The sequence below is a fragment of the Hemitrygon akajei genome, chromosome 15 (genome assembly GCF_048418815.1).
Source record: "Hemitrygon akajei chromosome 15, sHemAka1.3, whole genome shotgun sequence".
NCBI classification, from domain to species: domain Eukaryota; kingdom Metazoa; phylum Chordata; class Chondrichthyes; order Myliobatiformes; family Dasyatidae; genus Hemitrygon; species Hemitrygon akajei.
In genome coordinates this window covers 59,294,467-59,321,328 of record NC_133138.1, presented here as the reverse complement: position 1 = coordinate 59,321,328, position 26,862 = coordinate 59,294,467, and positions in this window count along the sequence as shown.

Genomic DNA, 26,862 nt, shown 5'->3' with positions numbered 1-26,862 from the left:
AATAACATAGAGAACATGAGTGAGTCCATTTTCAAGGACTCCCACCAATGTTCAGTAGCCTTACTTTGGTATTTCCATCCCAGGCCATGATGCAACCAGTTAGGATTCTCTGTACTGTGCATCTGTAGAAGGTTGTCCAAGTTTTTAGTGACATGTTGAATCTATGCAAACTTTTAAGAAAGAAGAGATGCTTCTTTGTGATGACAATTATATGCTGGTCACAGGACAGTTCCTTTGATATGTTAACTCCAAGGAATTTAAAGCTACTGACATTCTCCACCTCTGATTCTCTAATGAAGACTGCCTCATGGAACTCCAACTTCTACATCCTGCAGTTGAATATCAACTATTTGGTTTGCTAGTGCTGAGGGAGATGTTATTGTTGTGGCATCCCTCAAGCAGATTTCCAATCTCCTTCCTATATTCCAATTTTTCTTCACCCTTGATTTGGCCAACAACAGTGGTGTCAACAACTAATGTTAATATGGCATTGGAGCCATTCTTAGCCACACAATTAGAAGTATAAAGTGAGAAGAACAGGGGCCTAAGCACAGCCTTATGGTGCATCTGTACTAATGTTGAGTGTGGAGGAGATTTTGTCACCAATCTATACTAACTTGGATCTGTCAGGGGAGGAAATCGAGGATCCATTTGCACAGTGAGGTCTCAAGGAACAGGTCTTGGAGTGTAGTCATGTGCTTCAAGAGGATGTTAGTGTTGAATGGTGAGCTGTAGGCGCTGAAGAGATTCCAGATAAATGCATCTTCATTGTCCGGGTGTTCCAGAACTGAGTGAATGGCCAATAATTTTTTCTACGTGTTGTGATGGTAGGAAATTATGCTTCATGACCATCCTCTTAGAGCACTTCATCACAGTAGATGTAAGTGCTATTGATGATTACCACACTCTTTTTGGGCATTGGTTTGATTGCTGCCTACTTGAAGCAGGTGGGTACCTCAGAATGCTGGAGTAAGACTTTGAAGATGTCTGTAAGCACTCCAGCAGGTATGCAGTATGGTACTGATACTTTCTATGGATTCACCCTTCTGAAGGGTGCTCTCACTTTGGTCTCAAAGTCTGGGAATGTAGAGTCATCAGGGGCTGTAGGGATTCATGAAGGTGCCCCTCTGTCGTATCAGTCAAAGTGAGCATAAAAGGCATTGACCTCATCTGGGAGTGAAACTTTGTTGGAATTTATGTTGCTTAACTTTGCCTTGGAGGAGGTGATGTCATTCAAGTCCTGCCATAGTTGTGGAGCATCCCTCTGTGATTCATGTTTAGTCCGGAATTACAAATTTGCATATGAGTAGGCCTTCCAGAAATTATACTTTCATCTCTTGTACTCTACTGGATCACCAGTTTTAAAATCTTCAATCTAGTCTTCAGCAGATTGCGAATCATTTGGTTCATCCAGGGCTTCTAAATGGAGAAGACTCTGATTGATTTTGTGGGGACACACTTGTCCATGTGAATCATTATAAGGTCCATGACAACTGTGCCAAACTCCATTCAGTTTCCTCTGATGAGTCCTTGAGCATAATCCAGTCCACCAACTCGGCAGTCCTTAGCTCCCATGACCCCTACTATCCTGTCCTTGCCTCTGATGTAATCAGCATTACTTTTTCAAGGATGCCTGAGGCAAAGATGAGAGTAATGTCTGTGAGTGACCTTAGGGTCTCAGAAAGGGTCCAGGAGAGTCTGGTAGAAAGCAATACCCACCTTGGTCATAGACAGCATGAAGGTCTACAGCTTAGTGCTCCCAGCAGGATTACATCAGAGCTCATCTGTAAAAAAAACCGAAAGAATCTACTTTGTCATAGCAAATCCTGTTCAGTTTCTGCTTCTTCAACTGTGAGCTGAAGAATGGATAATTTTTCTTTGCTGCAGCATAGACTCTAGAAAACTTCCCTGGTGCAGCAAACCATGAGATGTGCAAGAGAGCATCAATGGGATCAGTACAATGGAAATCATGCCATTGGAGGTGCACCTGATTAAATTCCGATGCAGTGGGAAGTATCAGAACACAGCCCAGAAATGACAGATACTGCATCTCACTTCAGATAAGGTCAAATTTCAGCTGAAGTGATAGAATAAACAACACTTTGTAAATGAACTTCAATGCCATGGCTGAGAGTAGAGGAATAATGCTGAGGTGAGGAAGCCAAGGGTGACTGTGAATTTGACTCTGATTGTGAGAACACGGCATGTGTGGGTGTGATCTATGTGTGAAGATGCTTGCAGACACAGATGTCAAGCCTAGCCTGCACAGGGATTGCTTCTCAGTGAGGTCCAACTATGAGCACACGACCCTCTGAATTCTGGATTGATAGGACGTTAGGCAATGTCTTACCATTTCCATCCATATGATCCCCATGGCTGCCTGCAATTCTGCTGATGTCTTTGGTTCATCATTTAGCAAAATAAGTATTCTGTGTAGATAAGTTCCCACAGTAAGTCAGTTTTCAATGCAGAGACATTGTTGAAAATGCAAGGAAGGCTGTGTTGAGAGTGATCAGAGTACAGGGAAAGCAGATAGGTAATAGGGCAGCCAGGTGGCAAGTGCAGTCTGAGCTTCAGCCTTAGAAGAAGAAGCAAAGTTCCCCAAAGCTGGGTGCTTTATGAATAACACTTTACAGAGAATCATGAAAATCTTGTTAAATACAGGGTTTCAAACTACTTTGCACTGCTCTCAGGCATCTTGTCAGTTTCTGCCATTCCAGAGAAAAGAATGTCTAAGCAAGATGGCATTCAGCAGGATGTTGCCAGGAGTGTAGGGTTAAACTTCTAAAGAGAGATCCCATCAGCAGGGTTTCATCTCACTGGAATATAAGAGCCTGAGGATGATCTTGTGGAAGCTTACAAACTTATGAGGGGCATAGACAGGATAGAATGTCAAAATCTTTTTTCCTTCTTAAGCAGAAGAGTCAATGTGAAAGGCAAGAAATTTAAAGCAGATCTGATAGGTAGGTTTTTCACACATAGGGTGGTGAATATCTAGAACAAACAGAAGAGGTGGGGGAGGCTGATACAATCAGAACATTTAAAAAACATTTGGACAGGTACTTGTATAGGAAAAGGTGTGAGGGATATGGGCCCAAAGCAGGTAAACTAGATTAATGAAGATAGACATTACGGTTTGATGCATGAATTTGGTCATAAAGGCAAATTTCTGTGCTGTGTGTCTATGAGTCTATGGTTCTAGTATTAACAAAAATCCTGATGAAAGTCAGGAACTACAAAGCTAAGAAATGGGTTAGTTTTTACTCTACACAAACCTACTTTCAGTAACACAGAATTGTCCTACCAATGTTGGCCTGGAAATTCAATACAGCTTACTTCAGGAGATATAAATTTTTGATGTTAAATTGTTCATTTCAACAACTTGTAGATTAAAATGTGTATTTCTCAGAGGGAACTTGACTACAGAATTTGTTTCACTTGCATCCTGATATTCAGTGAAATATGGTACCTCCCACTGAGTCAATTGCATATGAAATAACTTCATTGCACATGTGACAAAAACAGAAAATGCTGGAGAAATTCAGTAGGTCAGGCAGCATCTGTTGAAAGAGAAAAAAATGCAATGTTTCAGGTCAGTGACCCTTTTGTCAAAAGAGATTCATTGAGTATTATTATGTACTATTGGTGATTTCCTGACATATTCAGCTTCAAATTACTGAATGACAAAGACAAGAGACAGAATCACATCACTGACAAACCCTATAAAATAAACTTGAAATATAAAATTAAAACAAATTCTTATAAAATGAGTTCCAGTAACCAAAGGTCAACAGATGTAGTCTGACCCTCATCATTGAGCTTTAAGGGAAGATGATAGTCCATACAGTGCAATGAAGTTCCGCAGGAAGAAATAGGTAAGAAATTGTCTCTGAGCTGATGAAGCAGTCATTTCATTCAGAAGGAGACATTTACCTGTGTAAAATCTTTGGATTCTTAGAGTATTTCTGTCATTGTTTTCAATATTCTCTAATTTCAATCAAACTACTTTAGGTTAAATGAAGTTTAAGGAATTTTGTTAAGGAGTTTTTACACTTCTGTTGTTTTATTAAAAATGAGTTCTTGTAGTTGAGGTCTGGGGCTTTCTAAGTTGGAAGTCCAGATACCCTTGTAATAAGAAGGAAGTCAAAGGGATTTTTACAGACTGGTGCTTAGATGAGCAGGTGCCGCTCTGGAAGATACAACCCAAGGTATGAAAATGCTAGACTGCACAAGATAAATATACAAAAAAAAAACTCTGACCTTCCTCCTGACATAGAAAAAAAAGCTATCAAACTATGCATGCTATCCACTCAAGCCTATTCACTTCAGCTCAGCATTTTTCTGACTCTGAGCTTAGTCGTGTGAGAATTTTGGGCTTGTTTCTCATACCTTGGAGAATTGCCCTGACCTCCTTTTGTGCTCTATTGTTTGGAAAATGAGCTGTATTACTTGTGACTTTTTTATGGTCTGGAAACTGGCTGGGAATACTCTCTGTGAAACAAATACCCTCTGCCTAGAAATAGACCTGCTAAACTATTCCTATGGGCTGGTAGACAATGTAACAGTTTGGATATAACTTAAATGGATGTTTCTTCGAATCATCTGAAAGCAACAACTAATCAGATAAAGGTAACAGTTTAAATAATTATCTAATTGACTTTCATGAACACATGTTTTTTTAACCACTTTCTGCCTTAATGATCAGGTCTCCTTTGTCAAAGTAACAAATCTCGGTGAATTAACAAAGTTTCAAGCCCATAACATATAGGAGTAGAATTAGGTCATTTTGTCCCATGGAGTCTGCTCTGCCATTTCATCGTGGTGAATTCCTCTGAGCCCCAATCTCCTCATATCCCTCCATGCCCTGACTAATCAAGAACCTGTCAACCTCAAAGACTGTATTCTAATTGAAAAGGTGTTAAACTAAGGACACAAAGTCCTTTTTGTGTCAAATTGTCACAAATCCAAAAATGTGAAAGTTAAAAGTGGGGAACAGGAAGATTAATTTTTATCCTTTTCTATAACCAGTTTCTGTGGTTAGAACCAATCAGCTAGTACCCTGGCCTTTAACCCTAAAAACATTATTTTTTGATTTAATGTTGCATGATTTATCCTTTTGGAAAGAGAGCCATCCAGCCTGATGGGTTGAAACCAGAGGAACAAGAGAAGTGTTAAAGTTTGATGCCAGGTAGCGTGGCATGGTGCGGAATCACTGGCTGATAAGCTGAACTCTGCTCAAGAATCCTATGGATTCTTGGATTTTATTGCAGTAAACTGATTAGCGCAAACAGGATGGTCTGACTGCCCCAGCTTTTATCACCAGTCCTACACATTAGACGTTAATGCCAACTTCCATTAGCCTGCACGTTGCTCTCCACATAGGAGTTCCTGAGCAACATCGTTCCCCTACTCTGAAAGCTCAAGCATCACTGAATTCTAAATGATTCAAAAATCAAAGTTTCTTTATTATCAAAGTACAAATATGTCATCATATACAACCCTGAGATTAATTTTTTTGTAGGCATACTTAACAAATCTATAGAATAATAACCATAACAGAATCAATGAAAGATCGCTGCAACTTGGGTGTTCAACCAATATACAAAAGACAATAAACTGTACAAATACAAAAGGAAAGAAATAATAAATAAATAAACAAACAAACAAACAAACAAGAAATATTAAGAACATGAGATGAAGAGTCCTTAAAAGTGAGTCCATTGGTTGTGGACCAATGATGATTTCAATGACGGGGCAAATGAGATTGAGTGATGTTATCTCATTTGGTTCAAGAGCCTGATGGTTAAGGGGTAGTAAATGTTCTTGAACCTGGTGGTGTGAGCCCTGAGGCTCCTGTACCTTCTTCTGATGGCAGCAGTGGGAAGAGATTATGTCCTGGGTGTTGGGGATTCCTGATATTGGATGCTGCTTTCCTGTGACAGCATTTCATGTAGATGTGCTCAGTGGTGGGGAGGGTTTTACCTGTGATGGACTGGGCCATATCCATTACTTTGTGTAGTCTTTTCCTGTCAAAGGTATTGGTGTTTCTATAGCAGGCTGCGATTCAGCTAGTCAATATACTCTGCATCACACATATGTAGAAGTTAGTCAAAGTTTTAGATGTCATGCCGAATCTTTGCAAACTCCTGTAAGTAGAGGTGCTGCCATGCTTTCTTTGTAATTGTATTTATGTGCTGGACTAAGGACAGGTCCTCTGAAATAATAACACTGAGGAATCTAAAATTGCTGACCCTCTCATGAGGATTAGCTCATGGACCGTTGGTTTCTTCCTCCTGAAGTCAATATTCAGCTCATTGGTCTTGCTGACATTGAGTGAGTTGTTGTTGTTGTGGCACCACTCAGCCAGATTTTCAATCTCCCTTCTATATGCTGATCCGTTACCACCTTTGATTCAGCTTATGACAGTGGTGTTGTCAGCAAACTTGAATATGGCATTGGAGCTGTACTTAGCCACACAGTGTTAAATGTAAGGTGAGTAGAGCAAGGGACTAAGCAAACAGCCTTTTGGTGCACCTGTGTGATGGAGATCATGGAGGAGATGTTGCTAATCTGAACTGACTAGTGTCTGCAAGTGAGGAACCAGGACCCAATTGCACAAGGAGGTTCTGAGACCAAGGTCTTGGAGTTTATTGATTAGTTTTGAGGGTATAATGGTATTGAATGCTGAGTTGTATTCGATAAAGAAGATCCTGATGTATGCACCTTTGCTGTCCAGATCTCCCAGGTTTGAGTGAAGAGCCAATGAGATGGCATCTGCTGTAGACCTGTTGCCCAGGTAGATAAATTGGACCAGATCTAAGTCACTTCTCAGGCAGGATTTGATATGTTTCATCACCAACCTTTCAAAACTTCATCATGGTTGATGTGAGTGCTACTGGACAATGGTCATTGAGGTAGGTCACCAGGTTCTTCTTGGGCTTCTTGAAGCAGGTGGGTACCTCGAGCAAAAAGTTAAAGATCTTATTGAACACTCCAGCCAGTTCATCAGCACAGGACTTTAGTATCTGGCCAGGTAACCCATCAGGGCTTTACCTTTCTCATGGGTTGACCCTCCTGAAGGCTCACCCCCGCCCCCCCCCCACCCGTCAGCCTCAGACACTGAAATCATAGGATCATTGGCAGCTGTGGAAGCTTGTGAGGGTTCAGAAAGGTAACTAACTTGAAACCGTAAGCTGAATATTTAATAGTATTTTTGACATCAGAATCAGAATCAGGTTTATTATCACCAGCACGTGACATGAAATTTGTTAATTTATCAGCAACAGTTCAATGCAATAAATAATCTAGCAGAGAGATAAAAAATAATAAATAAAATAAACCATAATAAATAAACAAGTAAATCAATTACGTATATTGAATAGATTATTTAAAAATATGCAAAAGCAGAAATTCTGTAGATTAAAAAAGTGAGATAGTATCCAAAGCTTCAAAGTCCATTTAGGAATCGGATGGCAGAAGGGAAGAAGCTGTTCCTGAATCACTGAGTGTGTGCCTTCAGGCTTCTGTATCTCCTACCTGATGGTAACATTGAGAAAAGTGCATGCCCTGGGCACTGGAGGCCTTTAATAATGGATGCTGCCTTTCTGGGCACTACTTAAAGATATTCTGGGTACTTTGCAGGCTAGTGCCCAAGATGGAGCTGACCAAAGTTTCCTCCATGCATGTACTTGATAATAATGTTGGCTTTGGTTGTCTGCTTCTTCATCAGAAGTTCCCATCTTATCTAGGACCTAGCTTACTTTCCAACAGTTCTTAAATGTTCCCACTGGAGTTAGGTTAGTTGAAGCATTAAGTATGTTACTAAACTGCTATTTCTGAGTTTAGATCCTTCAGTGCAAGTATAGCAGATTCCCTGTTCCTGCTGGCAAATGAGATGGCCCATCCACTGTCAGCATCTCCACACGCCTGTTGATTGCTATTCCCTCCTACTGCCTTTTATGTGGTCCCCTGAGTAGACTGTGTGGAACCAACAGATGGATCCCCATGCTCAGCACTGAGCTGCTTAGTTATCTTGCCATTCTCAGCTGCTAGTCACCTAAACAGAGCTGCAAAAATACATAAGCACACTGCACTTGTCAATATGGTCTGTCATCCAGAAATCAAATTGAATGAAGATAAATTACCAATTTATATAAAAACAGAAGTATGAAGACTGGAACGTTTTTAGTTACCTGGCTTTCTAAGAGTTTGCACTGTGGAAAGATTCAAGACCAGAATTATTTGCCTATTTTCAACCTTTACTATTACCCTTTGCAAATAAAACAAACTTCACAAACTCAATTAAAGCATAATTGTTAATTTAAAAGCCAAAGTGATTATCTTTTAATCAGTAACAATAGGGTACCAGAAAGAAACTTGGAAGTATTAGCAATGGTCGGAGAACAGACGCTAGAAATATACTAGCCTCCCCTTGCAGTTAGTATTGTGTTGAACTAATTTCATTGTACATTATTTGCAACTGGATAGGAATTTCTACTGTGACCTCCTTGGCCTGGGATATCTATTTACCTTGTCCAAGGCTCTCCAAATTACAAATTCTTGTTTCCCAACATTTCAGGAAGTACCTGGAATTCTCACTTGTGTTATTTCTCGTGAGCCCAAGCATTGCAGGTGATTGAATAAAACTAATGAGTCCCATTTGGAATCTTAGAAAGGGATTGGATCAAGGCTCCCTGAAAACAACAGCTAAGTTGAAAAACAGCAGTTGTGTAATAGTTAGGCATTATTCCTATAAGGAAGTGATACTAAAACGAGCCCTCCCCATGCTCTCCCCACAGTGCGTTCACTGTACTGCCACAGTGTATGGACTAATTCATATCCTCCCCATCACTTTTCAAATAAATGGATCTTACTCTACAAACCCTGTCATTACAAGAGGAACAGTAGTAAAATAGGAATATATATATATATATATATAGACATGGATATAAGAACATTTTGGAAAAACTCAGTACAACTGTATCTATGGAAAGAATAACAGCCGATTTTGGGTGTCTACAACCATTCGTCAGATCTGTATGAATATGCCCTCTCCTGTGTACATATTCTGTCATGTGACTGTAGATGTCCTGAACACAATTTTGTTTTAGTTGCTTACCTACTTGTTAAAATATTGTAGAAAATATTCATTTTGGAATTAAGTTGGAATTGACATGCATCAATGTTAACTTCTCCCTACTTCCAGCAGCTAGTGATTTGATTCAATACCGAACTTGCCCCTAATTTTGTTGATTCCCTTACGTAATTTTGGCTTGGTAATTTAAGTTACTGTATGTATTTGAAATCATCAAATTATCTTCCTGTAGCAGAATATCTTAGAATGGAACTGTAAAGCTAAATGTGTTGGGTGAACCTTAAACAAAGCTACATACCACCAGACTGAAGTTGATTTCGAGACAGTTAAACATAATTACATGTCTTTATGTTTTGGAAAGGACTGCAAATAGCATTTGGAAATATTATACTCAAGAGATTTGCTCTTTATAATTATTTCTTTATCCACGTTAAGCTTGCTGGTTAACCATTTTTCATCATGATATCAGTGTCATTCTCCTGATAGGGGAGGCTTGAACCGTGGAGTGAAAAGGTTAGAGTCATGGAGCAATACAACTTGGGAACAGGCTGTTTGGTCCAACTGGTCCCTGCCAACCATAACGTTCTCCCTTCTAGTCCTAGATGCCTGTGTTTGGCCCAAAACTCTTCAAACCTCTCCTCTCCATGTACCTGTCAAAATGCATGGAAAATATTGCTATTGTACCTGCCTCGACCACACTCACAGGCAACTTATTCCAGGTACACTCTACCCTCTGTGTAACCAAGTTACCTTTCAGCTCTCTTTTAAATCTCTCCCCTCTTATTTTATATCTTAGCCTCTAGTATTTCTTTTCTTTGCTACTAAGAGCACAGCTTACATAGTTTAAACTGAAATACAAAGAGCTGACTTTAAAACTTGTTTTTTGCTTCCAGCAGCCAGTGATTTGATTCAATAGCAAACATTGCATAGGTGTGCAGGTTATTGGTTGAAAATAGACACCTTGAAAATATCTGCGGAGTGAAGAATATGTAAGAGATGAATGTATAAGAATGTGGCACATTTCTCCTAAATGTTTTTAAGTATCTTAGACAATGGAAAATATCTTATATTTTGATGAACAGTTAATGAATGGAATTAATTTTTTTTTATCTCATGGTCACTTGCTCTTTTTTGTGCCCTCTCTATTTTCAAATATGTCAATCAAGATGTTCTCTAAGTGACATGAGAGGGAAAAAAAGTCCCATTGGTTTTATTAATGTCCTTTTCACAGTTATCCGCATTTTGCTGTTATGACTCAGCTGTCATTGAAAGGCTCATGCAATTACCACCCACCATGGAGACTGAGCAGTTCTGTTCACTGTTGGTTGGCTTCAACTTGTTTTAGGCTAGCAATTAAATTTGTTTATGGATTGTAATTTGGTTTATACACCCACGTATTCAAGTTCCTGCAGGTTGAAGGTAGGTGAACTTCAGCGAGTGTAAACAGGACGCTCCAAGATCAGAGGTGCTACCCCAAACATTCTTTTCCTGTATTTTGATTTGTAATCAAAAGGAAGAAGTGAGAAATAGAGAGCAAGTTCAGCAAAATGTGAGGAAAGTGTGTCCACGAGAAACTGACTAATATCCTTCAGTAGTATTTGAGGAAAGGTTTCTCAAAATGCAAGATATGAAGGAGGAAAAGGTGTTTTATACCGAAGTGTTTTGTCAGAATAGAGCCATTTGGTTACTGTACTTGGCAGATATATCTCATGCTGTCAATCGTGGAACAGCATTGTGAATGCAATTCAGTGACACAGTATTTAAACTCCTACTTTAGATTCTAGCTGCACTCTGCTTATCCTGGCACCCATCCTAGTTGTGGCAACCCAAAAACTGATTACAACTAGACTACTTGTCTTTTCACTTGCAATTTTGAAATACATTTTTATGAAACACACTATTATTTTAGATAGTTAACAGTATTTGCTCCACGAACAATGTGTAAGATGGTGCTGGTGGTAAACTACATATAGCTAGCTCCAAGTCCTTTGTTCGTCTCAAAATCCATTCCATCTCACTATGAAAGGATGGGTGAGAAATGATTTTGAACACAAAAAGCTCTCATTCTCAACAGTTACTGAATATCCATTAATGATTTAGCTACATGGTTTACGCCCATATCAACTTAAAAAATGAGGCTCTTATTTGTTTTTAAAATTATTCTTTTTTGCCTTTCAGCAGTGGGAGGTGTCAAAAGTAGGATCTAATATGAAGAATCTCTTGCAGCAAGTGATAAAATGAATCAGAGAATGAGTCAACAGACCATCAGCAGTCTCCCCTAATGCAATTATAATTACTGACTTTGGAAAGGAGATTCAAAGCAGCTCACAACGTGCAGCTGAGCTAAAGAGAGAGGGTGTGAAAAAAACTGAGAGAAGGACGGGCAAAGAAGGAAGTGGTTGAGGAAGTACATGCTGGAGGCTGGACAACCTGTACAATAGAGATCAGCATTTTCATAACATGGATATGAATCCGTGTTGATGATGGACTGCTGCTTCCCATGGGGTCTTTCTCCAACCAAATATTAAACCTTGACCCCATCCGCATGCATAGGTGGACTTGGGATTCAATGGAACCACCTTGAGCTATACTTGAGGAGCCCTACCGGCCAAACCCCCTATTCACTCCACCATCTTCCTAATTTGCCCCACTGCATGTGTTCATCCACTGCATCCTACTTCCTCACCTACCCCCGCTACTTCCCAAATTCTGAAGCTGCACTTACATCTTGTGGCTCTGTGGGCATCAACTGAGTTAAGTGTAACTTAACCTCCACCCACACTCCCAAACCAAGGGCACATGGAAATATCATGACTTGTGGTTGAACACAATTTGCAACTGGCATCTAAAATGCATTTGGACTAATATTTGAAAACAAAAATGTATGATAAATCTCTAAGTTGTATGCTGCATAGATAATTGGATAAGGTGCCTTGAACATTGAAAATAGTGTAAGGAAAGAATTCATATCTCATGAAGAGAATTGCTGCAAGGTTGACCGACCTCTTTCAGAACCAGTTTTCTAAAATATTGGGTTACTAGGTTCTTCTATAGTTACAAGAACTTGTGCATGTTATTTTTAACTTCCCAGGCATGAAACAAATTCATTTTTAAAATGGGGTAAAATTAAGTGGTAGGATAGGTGTTCTTAAGTATATTCCCAGGGCAGAAGTAGTAAAACATTGTAAGCTATGCATTTCCTTTAATCCAAAACTGATAGAAATGTTCACAAATTTACACAGCTTTGTGTCCCTCCATGAGTCACTGCAGTGTGTTCTTCCAGAAATATCTGCATGATGCTAAGCTAGGGCACATCATCAGTGATGTTACCCAGGGTCGTCAGATGTTTCTGGTCTTTCAACATCATACACCCTCGCACAGGCGACCCGACCAGGGTTGATCAGACCTCGGCCTGTGCCCTAGCAGCAACCCACGGATCTGCCTTCTTTATCTAGAGCCATCTTGATGCTTAGTCTGCTGCATCTGTGGTGGTAGAAACGGCCCTCCTTCTCACTCCCCCGTGATTCCAAGTGCAGTGTATACTTTGCAGAGCGACTGGCCTGCAAAGCCACAACACCCGACCTCCACGGGCCAACACTTTGCTCTCCAGCCTTTGGCAGTTGTCTTTCAGATCTTCATACTTGGCTCTTTTCCGCTCGTAGGTCTCCTCCATGCGTTCTTTCCACGGCACGGTAAGCTCAAGCATAAGAAAGTGCTTCGATGAGTCGGACCACAACACAATGTCGGGCTGCAATGTAGCCTCTGTGATGTGGGGAGGAAAGTGCAGCTGTTTTCCCAGGTCTGCTTTTAGCTTCCAGTCCTGTGCAGTGAAGAGCAACCCTGTTGCTTTCTGGTGTTCTGTTGGTCTTTCCCCTCTTTGACAAAGCAGATGGTATTCTTGACTGGGCTTGTTTTCTAGCAGATGTTAAGGGTGCTGCAGATTGTCTCAGCAATTGTCCAGAGGACCTGGTCATGCCACCACCGATAATGGCATCAACAAGAGCTCTGGGGCAGCAGCTCAGAATATGCTCTAGCGTACCAGTCTTCTCACAGAGGGGGCAAGCTGGTTGTTCTGCAAGGCCCTAGCAGTGCAAGTTGGATGGGCTAGGAGGGACGTCATAAACAGCCTGGATAAGGAATTTGATGTGGTGTGGATCCACCTTCCAGAGATCATTCCATGTGATCTTTCGCTCGATCACAATAGACAATAGGTGCAGAAGTAGACCATTCGGCCCTTCAAGCCTGCACCACCATTCTGAGATCATGGCTGATCATCTACTATCAATACCTGGTTCCTGCCTTGTCCCCATATCCCTTGATTCCCCTATCCATAAGATACCTAACTAGCTCCTTCTTGAAAGCATCCAGAGAATTGGCCTCCACTACCTTCCGAGGCAGTGCATTCCACACCCCCACAACTCTCTGGGAGAAGAAGTTTTTCCTTAACTCCGTCCTAAATGACCTACCCCTTATTCTCAAACCATGCCCTCTGGTACTGGACTCTCCCAGCATCTGGAACATATTTCCTGCCTCTATTTTGTCCAATCCCTTAATAATCTTATATGTTGCAATCAGATCCCCTCTCAATCTCCTTAATTCCAGCATGCACAAGCCCAGTCTCTCTAACCTCTCTGCGTAAGACAGTCCGGACATCCCAGGAATTAACCTTGTGAATCTACGCTGCACTTCCTCTACAGCCAGGATGTCCTTCTTAACCCTGGAGACCAAAACTGTACACAATACTCCAGGTGTGGTCTCACCAGGGCCCTGTACAAATGCAAGAGGATTTCCTTGCTCTTGTACTCAATTCCCTTTGTAATAAAGGCCAACATTCCATTAGCCTTCTTCACTGCCTGCTGCACTTGCTCATTCACCTTCAGTGACTGATGAACAAGGACTCCTAGATCTCTTTGTATTTCTCCCTTACCTAACTACACCGTTCAGATAATAATCTGCCTTCCTGTTCTTACTCCCAAAGTGGATAACCTCACACTTATTCACATTAAACATCATCTGCCAAGTATCTGCCCACTCACCCAGCCTGTCCAAGTCACCCTGAATTCTCCTAACATCCTCATCACATGTCACACTGCCACCCAGCTTAGTATCATCAGCAAACTTGTGATAGGGGGCTTTGAGGTTCTTTCTTCTTTTTCTGTCATTCATTCTTTGGGGTTATTTTCCTTCTGTTTTGAGGATGTCTGTGGAGAGTGAGAATTTCATGTTGTACATTGTATACATTTCTCTGATATTAAATGGAACCATTGAACACAGCCATGGCCTCTGTTGTTACCACCCTTACAACCTAGCATGCATGTCACCCAGACCAGATGATTTATTCAGTTTAATTGCAACTATCTTTCAGTATAATTTCTAGTGATATTTAGTAAATACAAATTGTAAACTACATCTTCCTCTGCTGAGACCCCAGCTGCATTCTCTCCCTGGGTAAATATCCAATACCTCAGCCACACTCTGTCCTCACTGGATTTTCTCCTTGGTCTCTCATGGGCCACACCTCTCTTATAAACCTATAAACCTTTCCTGCTTTCATGCATACAAAATAATTCTGGATTCCTTCTTATATTTGCCACCTTTATTTCCCTTATCTTTCCTCCCCCTATCATCAGCTGGTTTTCACTTGCATTTGCAACCTTCCACAAACATACACTTCATATATTACTATTAAGTGGCTTATTTATATATAATCTGAGCTTACTTTTATGAATTCCCCAGCTCTTTGATTCAATTAAGTGTTCAGTAGATTTATTTTGTGTACTCTTACACTCTCAGGATGGTTCCCAGTACCCTTTTGTTTCCTGCTCCAATCTGGTCCAGGCTCCTTGCTGTTTCATTGCCACTGCTCTGCTGGTCCTCTCCTCCTCCACAGCTGCCCTCACTTCATTCTGGACCAGTTCTCATCACTCTTTCCCTTGTACTTTGTCAAAATGAGGGATTTCAAGGCTTCCAAGTCCAACTCTTCCCTTGGTGACTGCCCCCACCAGCACTTTGTGGTGCAGTCACTCCTCAGCTTCTTCCACTGCAGCCTCTGCTCTCCACTTTCTTCCAGTTCTCACTGCCACTCTCGCTCCGGCAACCCTTGGATCTGAAGATCCCCAGAACTGCAGCACCTCTCTTGCTCACAAAACCTTGAACTCCTCCTCGATGGATTTCAGGGGGAGCCTCAGCTTGCAGTTACTCCCATACAGAGCGATGCTGCTGATGTTCCTTGGTAAACCCAGCCATCTTCGCAGGAACCAGCTGACTACCCTCTCTAATTCAGCAACAGTGGAAACTTGAAACTCAGAGAAGCAGTGGCCAGAGGATTCTTGGTAGTATACCGTGCTGGTAAATCCATGCCTTAAACCACCCTGGAAGGCCAGTCCTGTCAACCTCTTGCAACCATTGTTCAAAGTCCTCACAGGTGTTTCTTATTGCCGCCTTATCTCTGAGTGTTGCATCAAACATCTTCCCAAGACTTTTCCAGGGTTCTCTGTGATGGTAGGAATTGGAATGTCCTCAATAGAGAAACAAAATTTCTCCTGTACTCCCCCCTTCTTCAGCACTACAGATCTTGATTTTGCAGGCTTAAAGGACATCCTTGCCCACCTCCTCAACCTTTCCAGCCCCTTCAGAATCACCTAGCACCAGGCACTGACTCCGTAGTGATAGTCAGATCATCCATGAAGGCTCCTATTAGCGGTTGGCGGATCCCAGATCTTGATTTCAGGCCTCGACACTCTGGCTCTGCAGATTTTACCAGCATGTTCAATGCCAGAACGAAAAGGATGAGTGAGATGGTGCAGCCTGTGATGATACCAGTCTCCAGCCTGCACCAGTCTGATGTTATTGGCCCTGTTGAGACTCTCGGGTGGAACTCGTTGTAGTAGTCCATAAGGAGGCCTCTGATTCCTTCAGGAACATGGTGCCTCTTCAAAGCATCTTCAACAACCTTGTGGGGGATTGATCCATAGGCACTGGCCAAATCCAACCACAAAACCACTGTCAGCATCCTTATCCTGTTGGTTCCATGGAAAATGTTCCCCGTGTGCGTGAATTTTCAACATTCCCACATTATCTGAACACAAGATTGGAGAATTCACATTAGAGAATGCCAGATTATTTTTCACTGACCAGTTATGTTTGGTGCCGCAAAGCTATTCCATCCACTATTTTAAAATCATTTGATATAATAACGCTTTAGTTTAATTGTCTAACTACCTTGTATTTTATACACAATTTCCAGTGCCTTGTCTCATTATCATTCGGGATGCAAGAGTGCAGATAAAATTCAGTATAAGTGCATGTTATAAAAAGAAGAATATTGGGCAATACACATACTCTGCAAATAAATCTAGCTAAGGTTAACATTGATGGAAATCCAGGATTGTTATCAAATTTGGCAATAAATTCATTCCCACACCAGCAATCAACTAGTGAATTAGAATGCTGTCTTAAATAGTTAATCCAATTATGATGACAAAACACCTTGCAGAAAGTGTAGCATTCTCTTAAGTAATATTCAAGTATAGTGTGCAGCTTTAGGATCATGGAAAATTTATGAAGGCAAAGAGAAAATTAAGTTGTGGGAGTCAGTGGAATGTAAAGGGATAGAGATTCCCTGGGCTCCTGGATTGGACCATGACAGAATGGCATGCTCTTTTGGGACAATGGCAAAGAGGCCAGTTATTACAATAAACTGCCCGGGTTCACTAACAGGCTACTTACTAACCAAAGGGGTCAAAGTCAGCCTGGTATTAGCTTCCCATGAGCAGAGTTCTCTGCACTAGTCAGGATCTCTAGAGGGAACCTTGGTCAGTAGCTGAGAAACCTAAAGCAAGGGAAGTGTTGATGGAAGCACACCCACAGCAAACAGGAAGGCAGAGGGCACTGAAAGCGTGACACTTAACTGATGTCTACATGAATCCAAGCAACATCCCATTGCATGGACACGACAATAATTAACACTTATTTTGGGTGTGGCATTTAAAGTTGTCACACATGAGCTCAAAGAAGGCATTGTAAATGCGAATTTGTTTGAATTGTCCTGAATTCCCTTTGATCTTTAGCACATATAGTGTTGGGCCAGTCAGGCGGACCTTTTTGCCACTAAAAGCGTCTCAATATGATGCCTGCTGTATCTGGCTTTGTCCAATAAAGAGGCTGCTTCATAGGTAGCATTACTTCTCTCCAGTGACTTCACTGATGCAACAACAGGAAGGACTATGTTTCTTTGCAGGCCTTGAACAACCACATTGCTCTTTTTGAGCTTGCAGGCTGGCTTAAAAAAAAAATTCAGAAGCAAATCACTGCTTGCTGGAAGTCTGAACTAAAAATTGAGAAAATTCAGATCCTGTGTCAATCATGAAGAGAGAAATGAAACTAATATTACAGGTTTATGAATATTCAGTTGTGATGTTCCTGACCATGGAGAACTAACCATTTAGTTGTGGGTCCTCTCCTGACCTGCAGCTGTCTCATCCTTCTGTTTCAATGGGAGTTAAAGCCCAGGTATTAATAAACCAGAAGGAACTCTAAATTACATTAATAAGAGGGATTGAAATGCTTTAAATAAAGATTAGAGAAACTTGCTCTTTAGCAAAGAAAGATAGTTTCTAATAAGAGCCTAATTTAAAGAAAGGATTTCATAAAAATAACTTATAAACAGAAAATATTGAAAATATTCAGCAAATCATGCAGCATTACTATGGACAGTAGGAGTACTGCCATGTCAGGTCACTGAGCGTTGATGAAAGTTTTAACAACACAAAATATTAACTGTTTCCTTCTCTATAAATGCTACCTGACTTGCTGTGTATTTCTAGCATTTTGTTTTTGTTTTATCTTCGATTTTCTGCATTTGCAATGTTTTGCTTAATGAGAATCCATTCCTGTTTGTTAAATTTCAAATATTAATTTTAAAAACTGTAAGATAATTACTTTTAACTCTCTTGACTGTTCCTATGATGACAAATAAGTAGGTTTTGGTGGCTAAGAAAGAGACCATAGAATGCAACTGGTTGGAGAAGTTACTTTCATTTTAGTGCTGCATATATATCCTCAAAAATGGCTCAAAGAACTATGTTCCAGAAGAGGTTTGCACTTGATATCCAGGCAACATTTGATTGTGATGTCAAAAAAATGTTTCAAGGAGAACCAATGAACTTGTATACTTAGATTTCCAGAAGTTATTTGATAAGCTGCTGTGTAAAGAGCTACAAAAAGAAATTGCTAACTAAGAGATGATGTACTGGAATGGACAGAAGACTGCCCAACATAAATGGACAATTCTAACATATTTGCTGGAACCTTAGCCTTTAACAATTTCTATAAATGATTTCAATGGAAGTACAATTGCTGCATTTGCTGATAGCACAAAGATAGATAAGGAATTAATGTGAAGAAAACATAAGTAAGCTACAAATAGATAAGGGTAGACTGAGTCAGCAAAGATCTGGCAAATGGACTGTAATGTGGGTAAAGGTGAAATTATAATTTCAAAGGGAAAATTCATTTTATCTGAATGGTGAAAAAAAGCAGAGTTCAGAGAGTCAAAGGGTTCTGGGTCAGCTAGTGCATCATTTGCAAAATGTTACCATGGAGCTTCAGCAAATGGATTGTAAAACCAACAAAATGTTGGTCATCCTTTACGTCAGGGGAACAAAAGACAAAATAGGAAGATTCTGCTTCATTTATGTCAGTGTTTGTGAACAAATCTCACAGATGCCCTATATAAATGAAGCACAACCTGGGAACAAAAAAAAACCCAAAATGCATGTCAGGCAGCATCTGGTCCAGATGAAGAGTCTTTGCCAACACTGCCAATGGCCAATGTCCTGAAAATATATCACAGAGCAACTCCTTTCACTTTTTTTAACATCCTCTTATTTCAGATGTGGTTCTGCTACTGTTGGAGCTTATTATCTACATTCTGGTGGTGTGTTTTTGGGCCGATAGGGCAACCTGGCGCTTTGCTGTCTCTGAGGGGGTTCCACGAGGCAGTGAGCAAAGCATGTGGCATGAAGGCCAGAAAGCCAGGAGATGGGGAATGAGCCCATGATCGACTCCATCTCTCACTGACCTCACCGATTAAAGTGCCGAGGAAGACTGAGATCGTCGAGGCAGTTGTGGAGAGTGAGCGAGTGTTTAGCCTCTCACTCACTGCTGCTAGAGGAAGGTGTCTGTGTGTGATGGTTTCTCTCTCACTCCTTCTCACTCACTGCTCCCGAGGAAGGTCCATGAGTTCACATGATCTCTCTCTCTCTCTCTTCTCTTTCCATCTCTCTCTCTTCTCTTTCCATCTCTCTCTCTCTCTCGATGCTGTCAGAAGGAGGTTAATTGATGGTTAATTGGCAATTCATTGCTGTGGTTTGTGGATTGTGGACTCCAAATCATATGTGATGCATTTCTAGTTTTTCTGGTTGCTCCTTTTTTGTTGCTAGTTTGGATGATTTTGAACTGGGGCAGCCTGTAGATAATGAATACTGAGCTGATGGAATGTGCCTTTAATCTTGTGTTTTATATTATGTATTTTTTTGCTCTTTTTTTGTAGCCATTTCCATGATTAGTTTTTTTGCATGTATGGGGGAGGGGGGTTAAAGTTTTTTTTTGTTTAAAGGGGTTCCATGGTTCTTCTTTGTTTCATGGCTGTCTGTGGGGAAGACAAACCTTTGAGTTGTATACTGTATACATACTTTGATAATCTTGAACATCTGAATCTTTAAAACATTGGAAGCAGCAAAATGGTTTACTAGTTTAAAACCTGGAATTACATTGAAAATATGAGCTGTCTTATGAGGAAAGACTGGACCTGCGCATTCACTGGAGTTCAGAAGTGTTTGAGGGGACTTGGTTAAAATCTGTGATCCTGAGGAATCTTAGTGGGATGAATAAGGAAGGGAAGCTGTGGAAGAAGCTGAAACTAGAAGGTGCACTTAAAAATAATAAGTAGTCAACATCTAGAACAGGGGTAAGGTGAAAAATAGTCTTACAGAAATCTTTGAGACTTTGGAAAGCTCTTCCTCAAGGGGAGGTGGATGCAGGCACTTTGAGTATTTTTAAAGCAGAGATATATGGATTCTATACAAGCAGAGAGTTTTAATATTACTCTAGGTAGATGAGAATGCAGAGTTAAGCTTATTAGCAGGATGACTATGATTGTACTGAATAGTAGAGTAGGATCAAATGTCAGAGGGGCCTGTTGCTGATCCCAAGTCTCATGTTCAAACATTTCTGTGAAAAAAATGTTTAGCAATATGTAAGACTATAGAAATAGGACTGAAAACTTTCCACTAGTTAGAATTAAATCCATCTTAAGGAAGATATTTATGGCTATTAGAGGCAAATCATCATGGTCTCAGTATATTGGAGATTCATCTCAAGGGTGAATCTAAGACCCAAGTGTTTTCTGTTTCTTCAATAATTTTTTCTCCACATTAAGATCAGAAGTGGGATTGTCCACTGGTGGTGATTATTTCCATTGCAGTTCCTCAGATAATGAAATGAAGCGTGTCTGTTTTCAGTACGATTGAGACAAGATCCGGGCTTGGGTTGATTGATAACAAAGGTAATGGAAACCTTAGAGGCCACGGAGCATAAAATGATTGAATTCACCCTGCAGTTTAAGAAGGAGAAGATAAAGTCAGATGTATCAGTATTACAGCAGAGTAAAGAGAATTACAGAGGCATGAGAGAGGAACTGGCCAAAGTTGATTGAAAGGGGATGCTTGCAATGATGACGGCAGAGCAGCAATGTTGGAATTACTAGGAGCTATTCAGAAGGTGCAGGATAGATACATTCCAAAAAAGAATTATTCTAAAGGCAGGATGATGCAGCCATGGCTGACAAACGAAGTCAAAGCCAACATAGAAGCCAAAGAGAAGGCATATAATAGAGCAAAAAATAGTTAGAAGTTAGAGGATTGGGAAGCTTTTAAAAATCAACAGAAGGCACTAAAAAGTCATAAAGGAAGAAAAGATAGAATGCAAAGTAAAACTAGTCAATAATATTAAAGAGAACGTCAAAAGTTTCTTCAGATATATAAAGAGTAAAAGAGAGTTGAGAATAGGTATCAGACTGCTGCATAATGGATGTGGAGAGGTAGTAATAGACGACACAGAAATGACAGATGAAGTGAATAAGTATTTTGCATCAGTCTTCACTGCAGAAGACACTAGCTGGAAGTTCAAGAGTGTCATGGGGTAGAAGTGAATGAAGTTGCCATTACTAGGGAGACGGTGCTTGGGAAACTGAAAGTTTTGAAGGTAGGTAGGTCACCTGGACCAGATGGTCTACACCCCAGGGATCTGAAAGAGGTGACTGAAGAGATTGTGGAAGCATTAGTAATGATTTTTCGATAATCAGTAGATTCTGGCATGGTTCCAGAGGACTGGAAAACTGCAAATGTCACTTCGCTCCTCAAGAAAGAGTGAGGCAGAAGAAAGGAATTATAAGACAGTCTGTCTGACCTCAGTTGTTGAGAAGACGGTGGTCGATTGTTAAGGATGTGGTTTCTGGGTACTTGGAGGCACATGATAAAATTGACCATAGTCAGCATGGATTCCCAAAAGGTTGATTTACAGGTTGAGTCAGTGGTGATGAAGGCTAATGTGATGTTAATATTGATTTTGAGAGGACTACAATATAAAAGCAAGGATGTAACGTTGAAGGTTTATAAGGCACTGTTGTGGCCTCACTTGGAATATAGTGAGCAGTTTTGGGGCCTTTATCTTAGATATGCTGATGTTGAAAGGGATCAAAGGAAGATCATGAAAATGATTCCAGGATTGGAAACTTATCATATCAGGTGCATTTGAATGCTCTGGGTCTGTACTGACTGGAATTCAGGAGAATAATAGATGACCTCATTGAAACCTATCGGATATTGAAAAGCCTCAAAGGGTGGACGTGGAGAGGATGTTTCCAATGGTGGGGGAGTCTAAGACCAGGGGATGCAGCATCAGAATAGAGGGATGTCCATTTAGAACAGAGATGAGGAGGAATTTCTTTAGCCAGACAGTGCTGAATCTGCAGAATTTGATGTCACAGGCAGCTGTGGAGGCCAGGTCATTGAGTATATTTAAGGCAGAGTTGATAGGTTCGTGATTAGTAAGTGCATGAAGGGTTATGGGGTGAAGGCAGGAGATTGGGGCTGAGAGGGAAATTGATTAGCCATGCTGAAAAGGCAGAGCAGACTCAGTGGGCCAATGGCCTAATTCTGCTCCTATATCTTATTGTCATCAGCATATAACCTGTAGTACCAGAGGTCCCAACACACTAGACCACTGTTACACTAAGATAAAGAATGCCCACCATTCCATGCCCAGACCCCTTTTTCCTATTGGATCACTTGGTTGTCCTTCTCCCACCTGAATACAGGCAGAGGATAAAGAGCAAGGCTCCAGAGATTAGGACAACAAAGCAGTGGTCACAGGAGGAAGAGGAGCAGCTATGGGATTACTTTGAGTCATTGGACAAGGCCCTGTTCAAGGACTCATCTGGGTCCCTGAATGAATACATCATAGTTGTAACGGACTTTATTAAAACAGCAGTAGATGAATGTGTCCCCACAAATGCATTCAGATTATTCCCCAGTCAGAAATCCTGGATGCACCATGGGATTTGAAATCTGCTAAGAACTAGATCAGAGGCATTCAATTCTGATGGCCAAGTAAGTTACAAGAGGTCCAGGTACAATCTCGGGAAAACCATCTCACGTGTGAAGTGACAATTCCAGAGCAAACTTTAATCAATGCAGAATGCTCAACAGCTGTGGCAGGGCTCGAATATCATCACCTCTTATTAAGTTAAATCAAGTGATATTGGATTTGCTTCCAGATGAGCTCAAAGCCTTCTATGCTCACTTTAATGATCAAAATGTGGAGGAACCATCACAAAGTCCCACAGCCCCTGATGACCCTATGATTTCAGCCTCTGAAGCTGACATGTGAGCAGCCTTCAGGAGGGTGAACCCATAAAGAGCATATGGTCCAGATGGGGTACCTGGCTGCGTATTAAAGACCTGTGAAGATCAGCTGGTTGGAGTGTTCATTAAGCTCAGCAAACTCCCGCTTAGGCAGTGTGTGGAACCCGCCTGCTTCAAGCAAGCTTCAATTATACCTGTGCCCAGGAAGAGCATTGTGACCTGCATCAATGAGTATTTGCCCAGAAGCACTTACATCTACAGTAATGAAAATTCTGAGAAGTTGGTGATGAACCAAATCAATTCCTGCCTGGGAAGCAACTTGGATCTGTTCTAATTTGCCTACTGTATAAACAGGTCCACTGCACATACCATCTCATTGGCACTTCACTCAACTCTGGAACATCTGGACAGCAAGGATGCATACATCAGGATGCTCTTTATTGACTACAGCTCAGCATCATCCCCTTTAAACTAATTAATAAGCTCCTTGGTCTCAATACCTTCTCGTGCAATTGGAACCTCAATACCCTCACTCGCAAACCCCAATCATTTTGGGTTGGCAACGACATCTCCTCCACCATCAGCACAGCTGCATCACAAGGATGTGTGTTTAGTCCCCTGCTCTACTTGCACAGCTCCAATGCCATATTCAAGTTTGCTGGTGAAACCGTTGTCATAGGCTGAATGAAAGGTGGTGATGAATCAGCAGTCAGGAGGGAGATTGAAAATCTGGCTGAGTGGTGTCACAACAACAACCTCTCACTCAATATCAACAAGACCAAGGAGCTGATTATTGAATTTAGGAGGAGGAAACCAGAGGTCCATGAGCCAGTCCTCATTGGAGGATCAGAGTTGGAGAGGGTCAGAAACTTTAAATTCCTTGGTGTTATTATTTTGGAGGACCTGTCCTTAGTCCAGTACTTAAGTACAATTATGAAGAAAGCATGGCAGCGCTGCCACTTTCTTAGGAGTTTGTGAAGATTCAGCATGACATCTAAAACTTTGACAAACTTCTATAGATGTGTAGTGCAGAGAATATTGACTGGCTGCATCACAGCCTGGTATGGAAACACCAATGCTTTGAATGGAAAATCCTACAAAATGTAGTCCATGATAGATAAAGCCTTCCCCACCATTGTGCACATCCACATGAAGTGCTGTCACAGGGAAGCAACATCCATTATCAAGGACCCCCACCACCCAGGTCATGTTCTCTTCTCGCTGCTGTCATCAGGAAGAAGGTACAGAAGCCTTAGGACTCACACCACGAGGTTCAGGAGCAGTTCTAACCCTTTAACTTTCATGCTTTTGAACCAAATGTTATAGTGATAGACGCAATCTCAGTGGCTCTCCATACAGCTTTAGACCAGCTAGACAACACAAACACTTACGTCAGGATGCTGTTCATCGACTATGGCTCAGCATTTACTACTATCATTCCCACAATCATGATCAAGAAATTGCAGAACCTGGGTCTCTGTACCTCCCTCTGCAATTGGATCCTCGACTTGCTAACCAGAAGACCACTGTCCGTGTGGATTGGTGATAACATATCCTCCTCACTGACAATCAAAATTGGTGCACTTCAGGGGTGTGTGCTTAGCCCACTGCTCTAATCTCTGTATACACATGACTGTGTGGCTTGGCATAGCCCAAATACCATCTATAAATTTGCTGACAATACAACCATTATTGGTAGAATCTCAGGTGGTGACGAGAGGGCATACAGGAGTGAGATAAGCCAACTAGTGGAATGGTGCCACAGCAACAACCTGGCACTCAACATTACTAAGACGAAAGAGCTGATTGTGGACTTCAGGAAGGGTAAGACGAAGGAGCACGTACCAATCCTCATAGAGGGATCAGAAGTGGAGAGAGTGAGCAGTTTCAAGTTCCTCGGCGTCAAGACCTCTGAGGATCTAACCTGGTCCCAACAGATCGATATAGTTATAAAGAAGGCAAGACAGCGGCTATACTTTATTAAGAGTTTGAAGAGATTTGGCACGTCAACATATACACTCAAAAACTTCTATAGTTGTAACATGGAGAGCATTCTGACAGGCTGCATCACTGTCTGGTGTGGGGGCTACTGCATAGGACCAAAAGAAGCTGCAGAAGGTTGTAAATCTAGTCAGTTCCATCTTGGGCATTAGCCTACAAAGTACCCAGGACATTTTTAGCGAGTGGTGTCTCAGAAAGGCAGTGTCCATTATTAAGGACCTCCAGCACCCAGGGCATGCCCTTTTCTCACTGTTACCATCAGGTCGGAGATATAGAAGACTGAAGGCACACACTCAGCAATTCAGGAACAGCTCGTTCCTCTCTGCCATTTGATTCCTAAATAGACATTAAAGCTTTGGACACTACCTCACTTTTTAAATCTAAAGTATTTCTGTTTTTTGCACATTCTTTTAAATCGATTCAATATACATGATTGATTTACTTGTTTATTTATTATTATGTTTTATTTTATTTGTTACTTTTTCTCTCTCTCTGCTAGATTATGTATTGTATTGAATTGCTGCTGCTGGTAAGTAAACAAATTTTACATCACATGCCGGTGATAATAAACCTGATTCTGATTCTGAATTTCACTCAACTTCACTTGCCCCATCATTGAAATGCGCCCATAGCCTATGACTCACTTACAAGGACTCTTTATCTCTTGTTCTTTGCACACCGGTTGAAGGCCTGAATTGATGAGGTCTTTTGTTAATTCTATAATGGTTATTATTCTATTATGTTTATTTAGTATGCCTACAAGAAAATGAAGCATAGAGTTGTATAACGTGAAAAATATGTACTTTAGTAATAAATTTACTTTGACTTCCGTGTCCAAATGTCATGATGCTCTTGCCCTGATTAGTTTTTGTTATCTGAGCTAATTAAAAATAAATCAACAGAATGAATATAACCAAAGGAAGAACAGTTAGTTCTGTATATATTATATAGGCACCATTTCAACCATTAAAGCACCTTTCCCTGGATCTTTTGGTTAAATGCCAAGTCTTAACTGATTTTCTAGTTTCCTGCTTTTGTAAGACAAAGTGATGGTGGGTTTCATAAAGGCACCTATTCTGTTAAATCCACCTTGCCCTTAATGACTGTTCCCATTAAATGTTTCAATACGAATAAGACTTTGTATTTTTCATGACCCACCTCCTTTGTATGCAACCCCGAATTAGTGACTGGTAGCTATTGACACAGAAAGTAAAAGAGAATTGTTATTATTTTAATCCAGTTCATATCCATAGACATCATCATTCCCTTTATCTCCCTCAACAGTCTTCATTTAGGGTTCTCAATAAATCACTAAGCAACACAAAGGAAACAGAGACCTACTTTCGTGAATCTACCGCATAGTTGTAGAAATCCTGATCAAAATACAGAAGGCAATTTAATGTGGCTAAGGCCAAAGAAGTTTAATGATAAAGCTCTAGGCACACTGGAAATGAATGTATCATCACAGATTTCATGAAATGTCTCGACAATGCTCTGCAGGTCATGCTGAGGATTTTTGTGACTGGAAGTGTGGCTCTACTAAGCTCAGTACTCATTCTCTTCCTTTTGTTATGCATATATTACTGATATGGATTAAGATATAGGTAACTTGGTAATAAGATATCTAGGTGATACAAAAAATTGCCTTTTGGTTCACAGGGAGGAAAAAAGAGATAGGAGTTAAAGATGGTCTGATCGATGGAGTGGAAAAGTGGTAAATGGAATTTAATCCAAAGAAATTTGGTGTAAAGCATTTCAGAAGATGCAACAAAGATAAGGATTACACAATAACTAGAAAAATATTGAGGCGAATGGAAGAAAAGAGGATCTTAGAGAATGAGT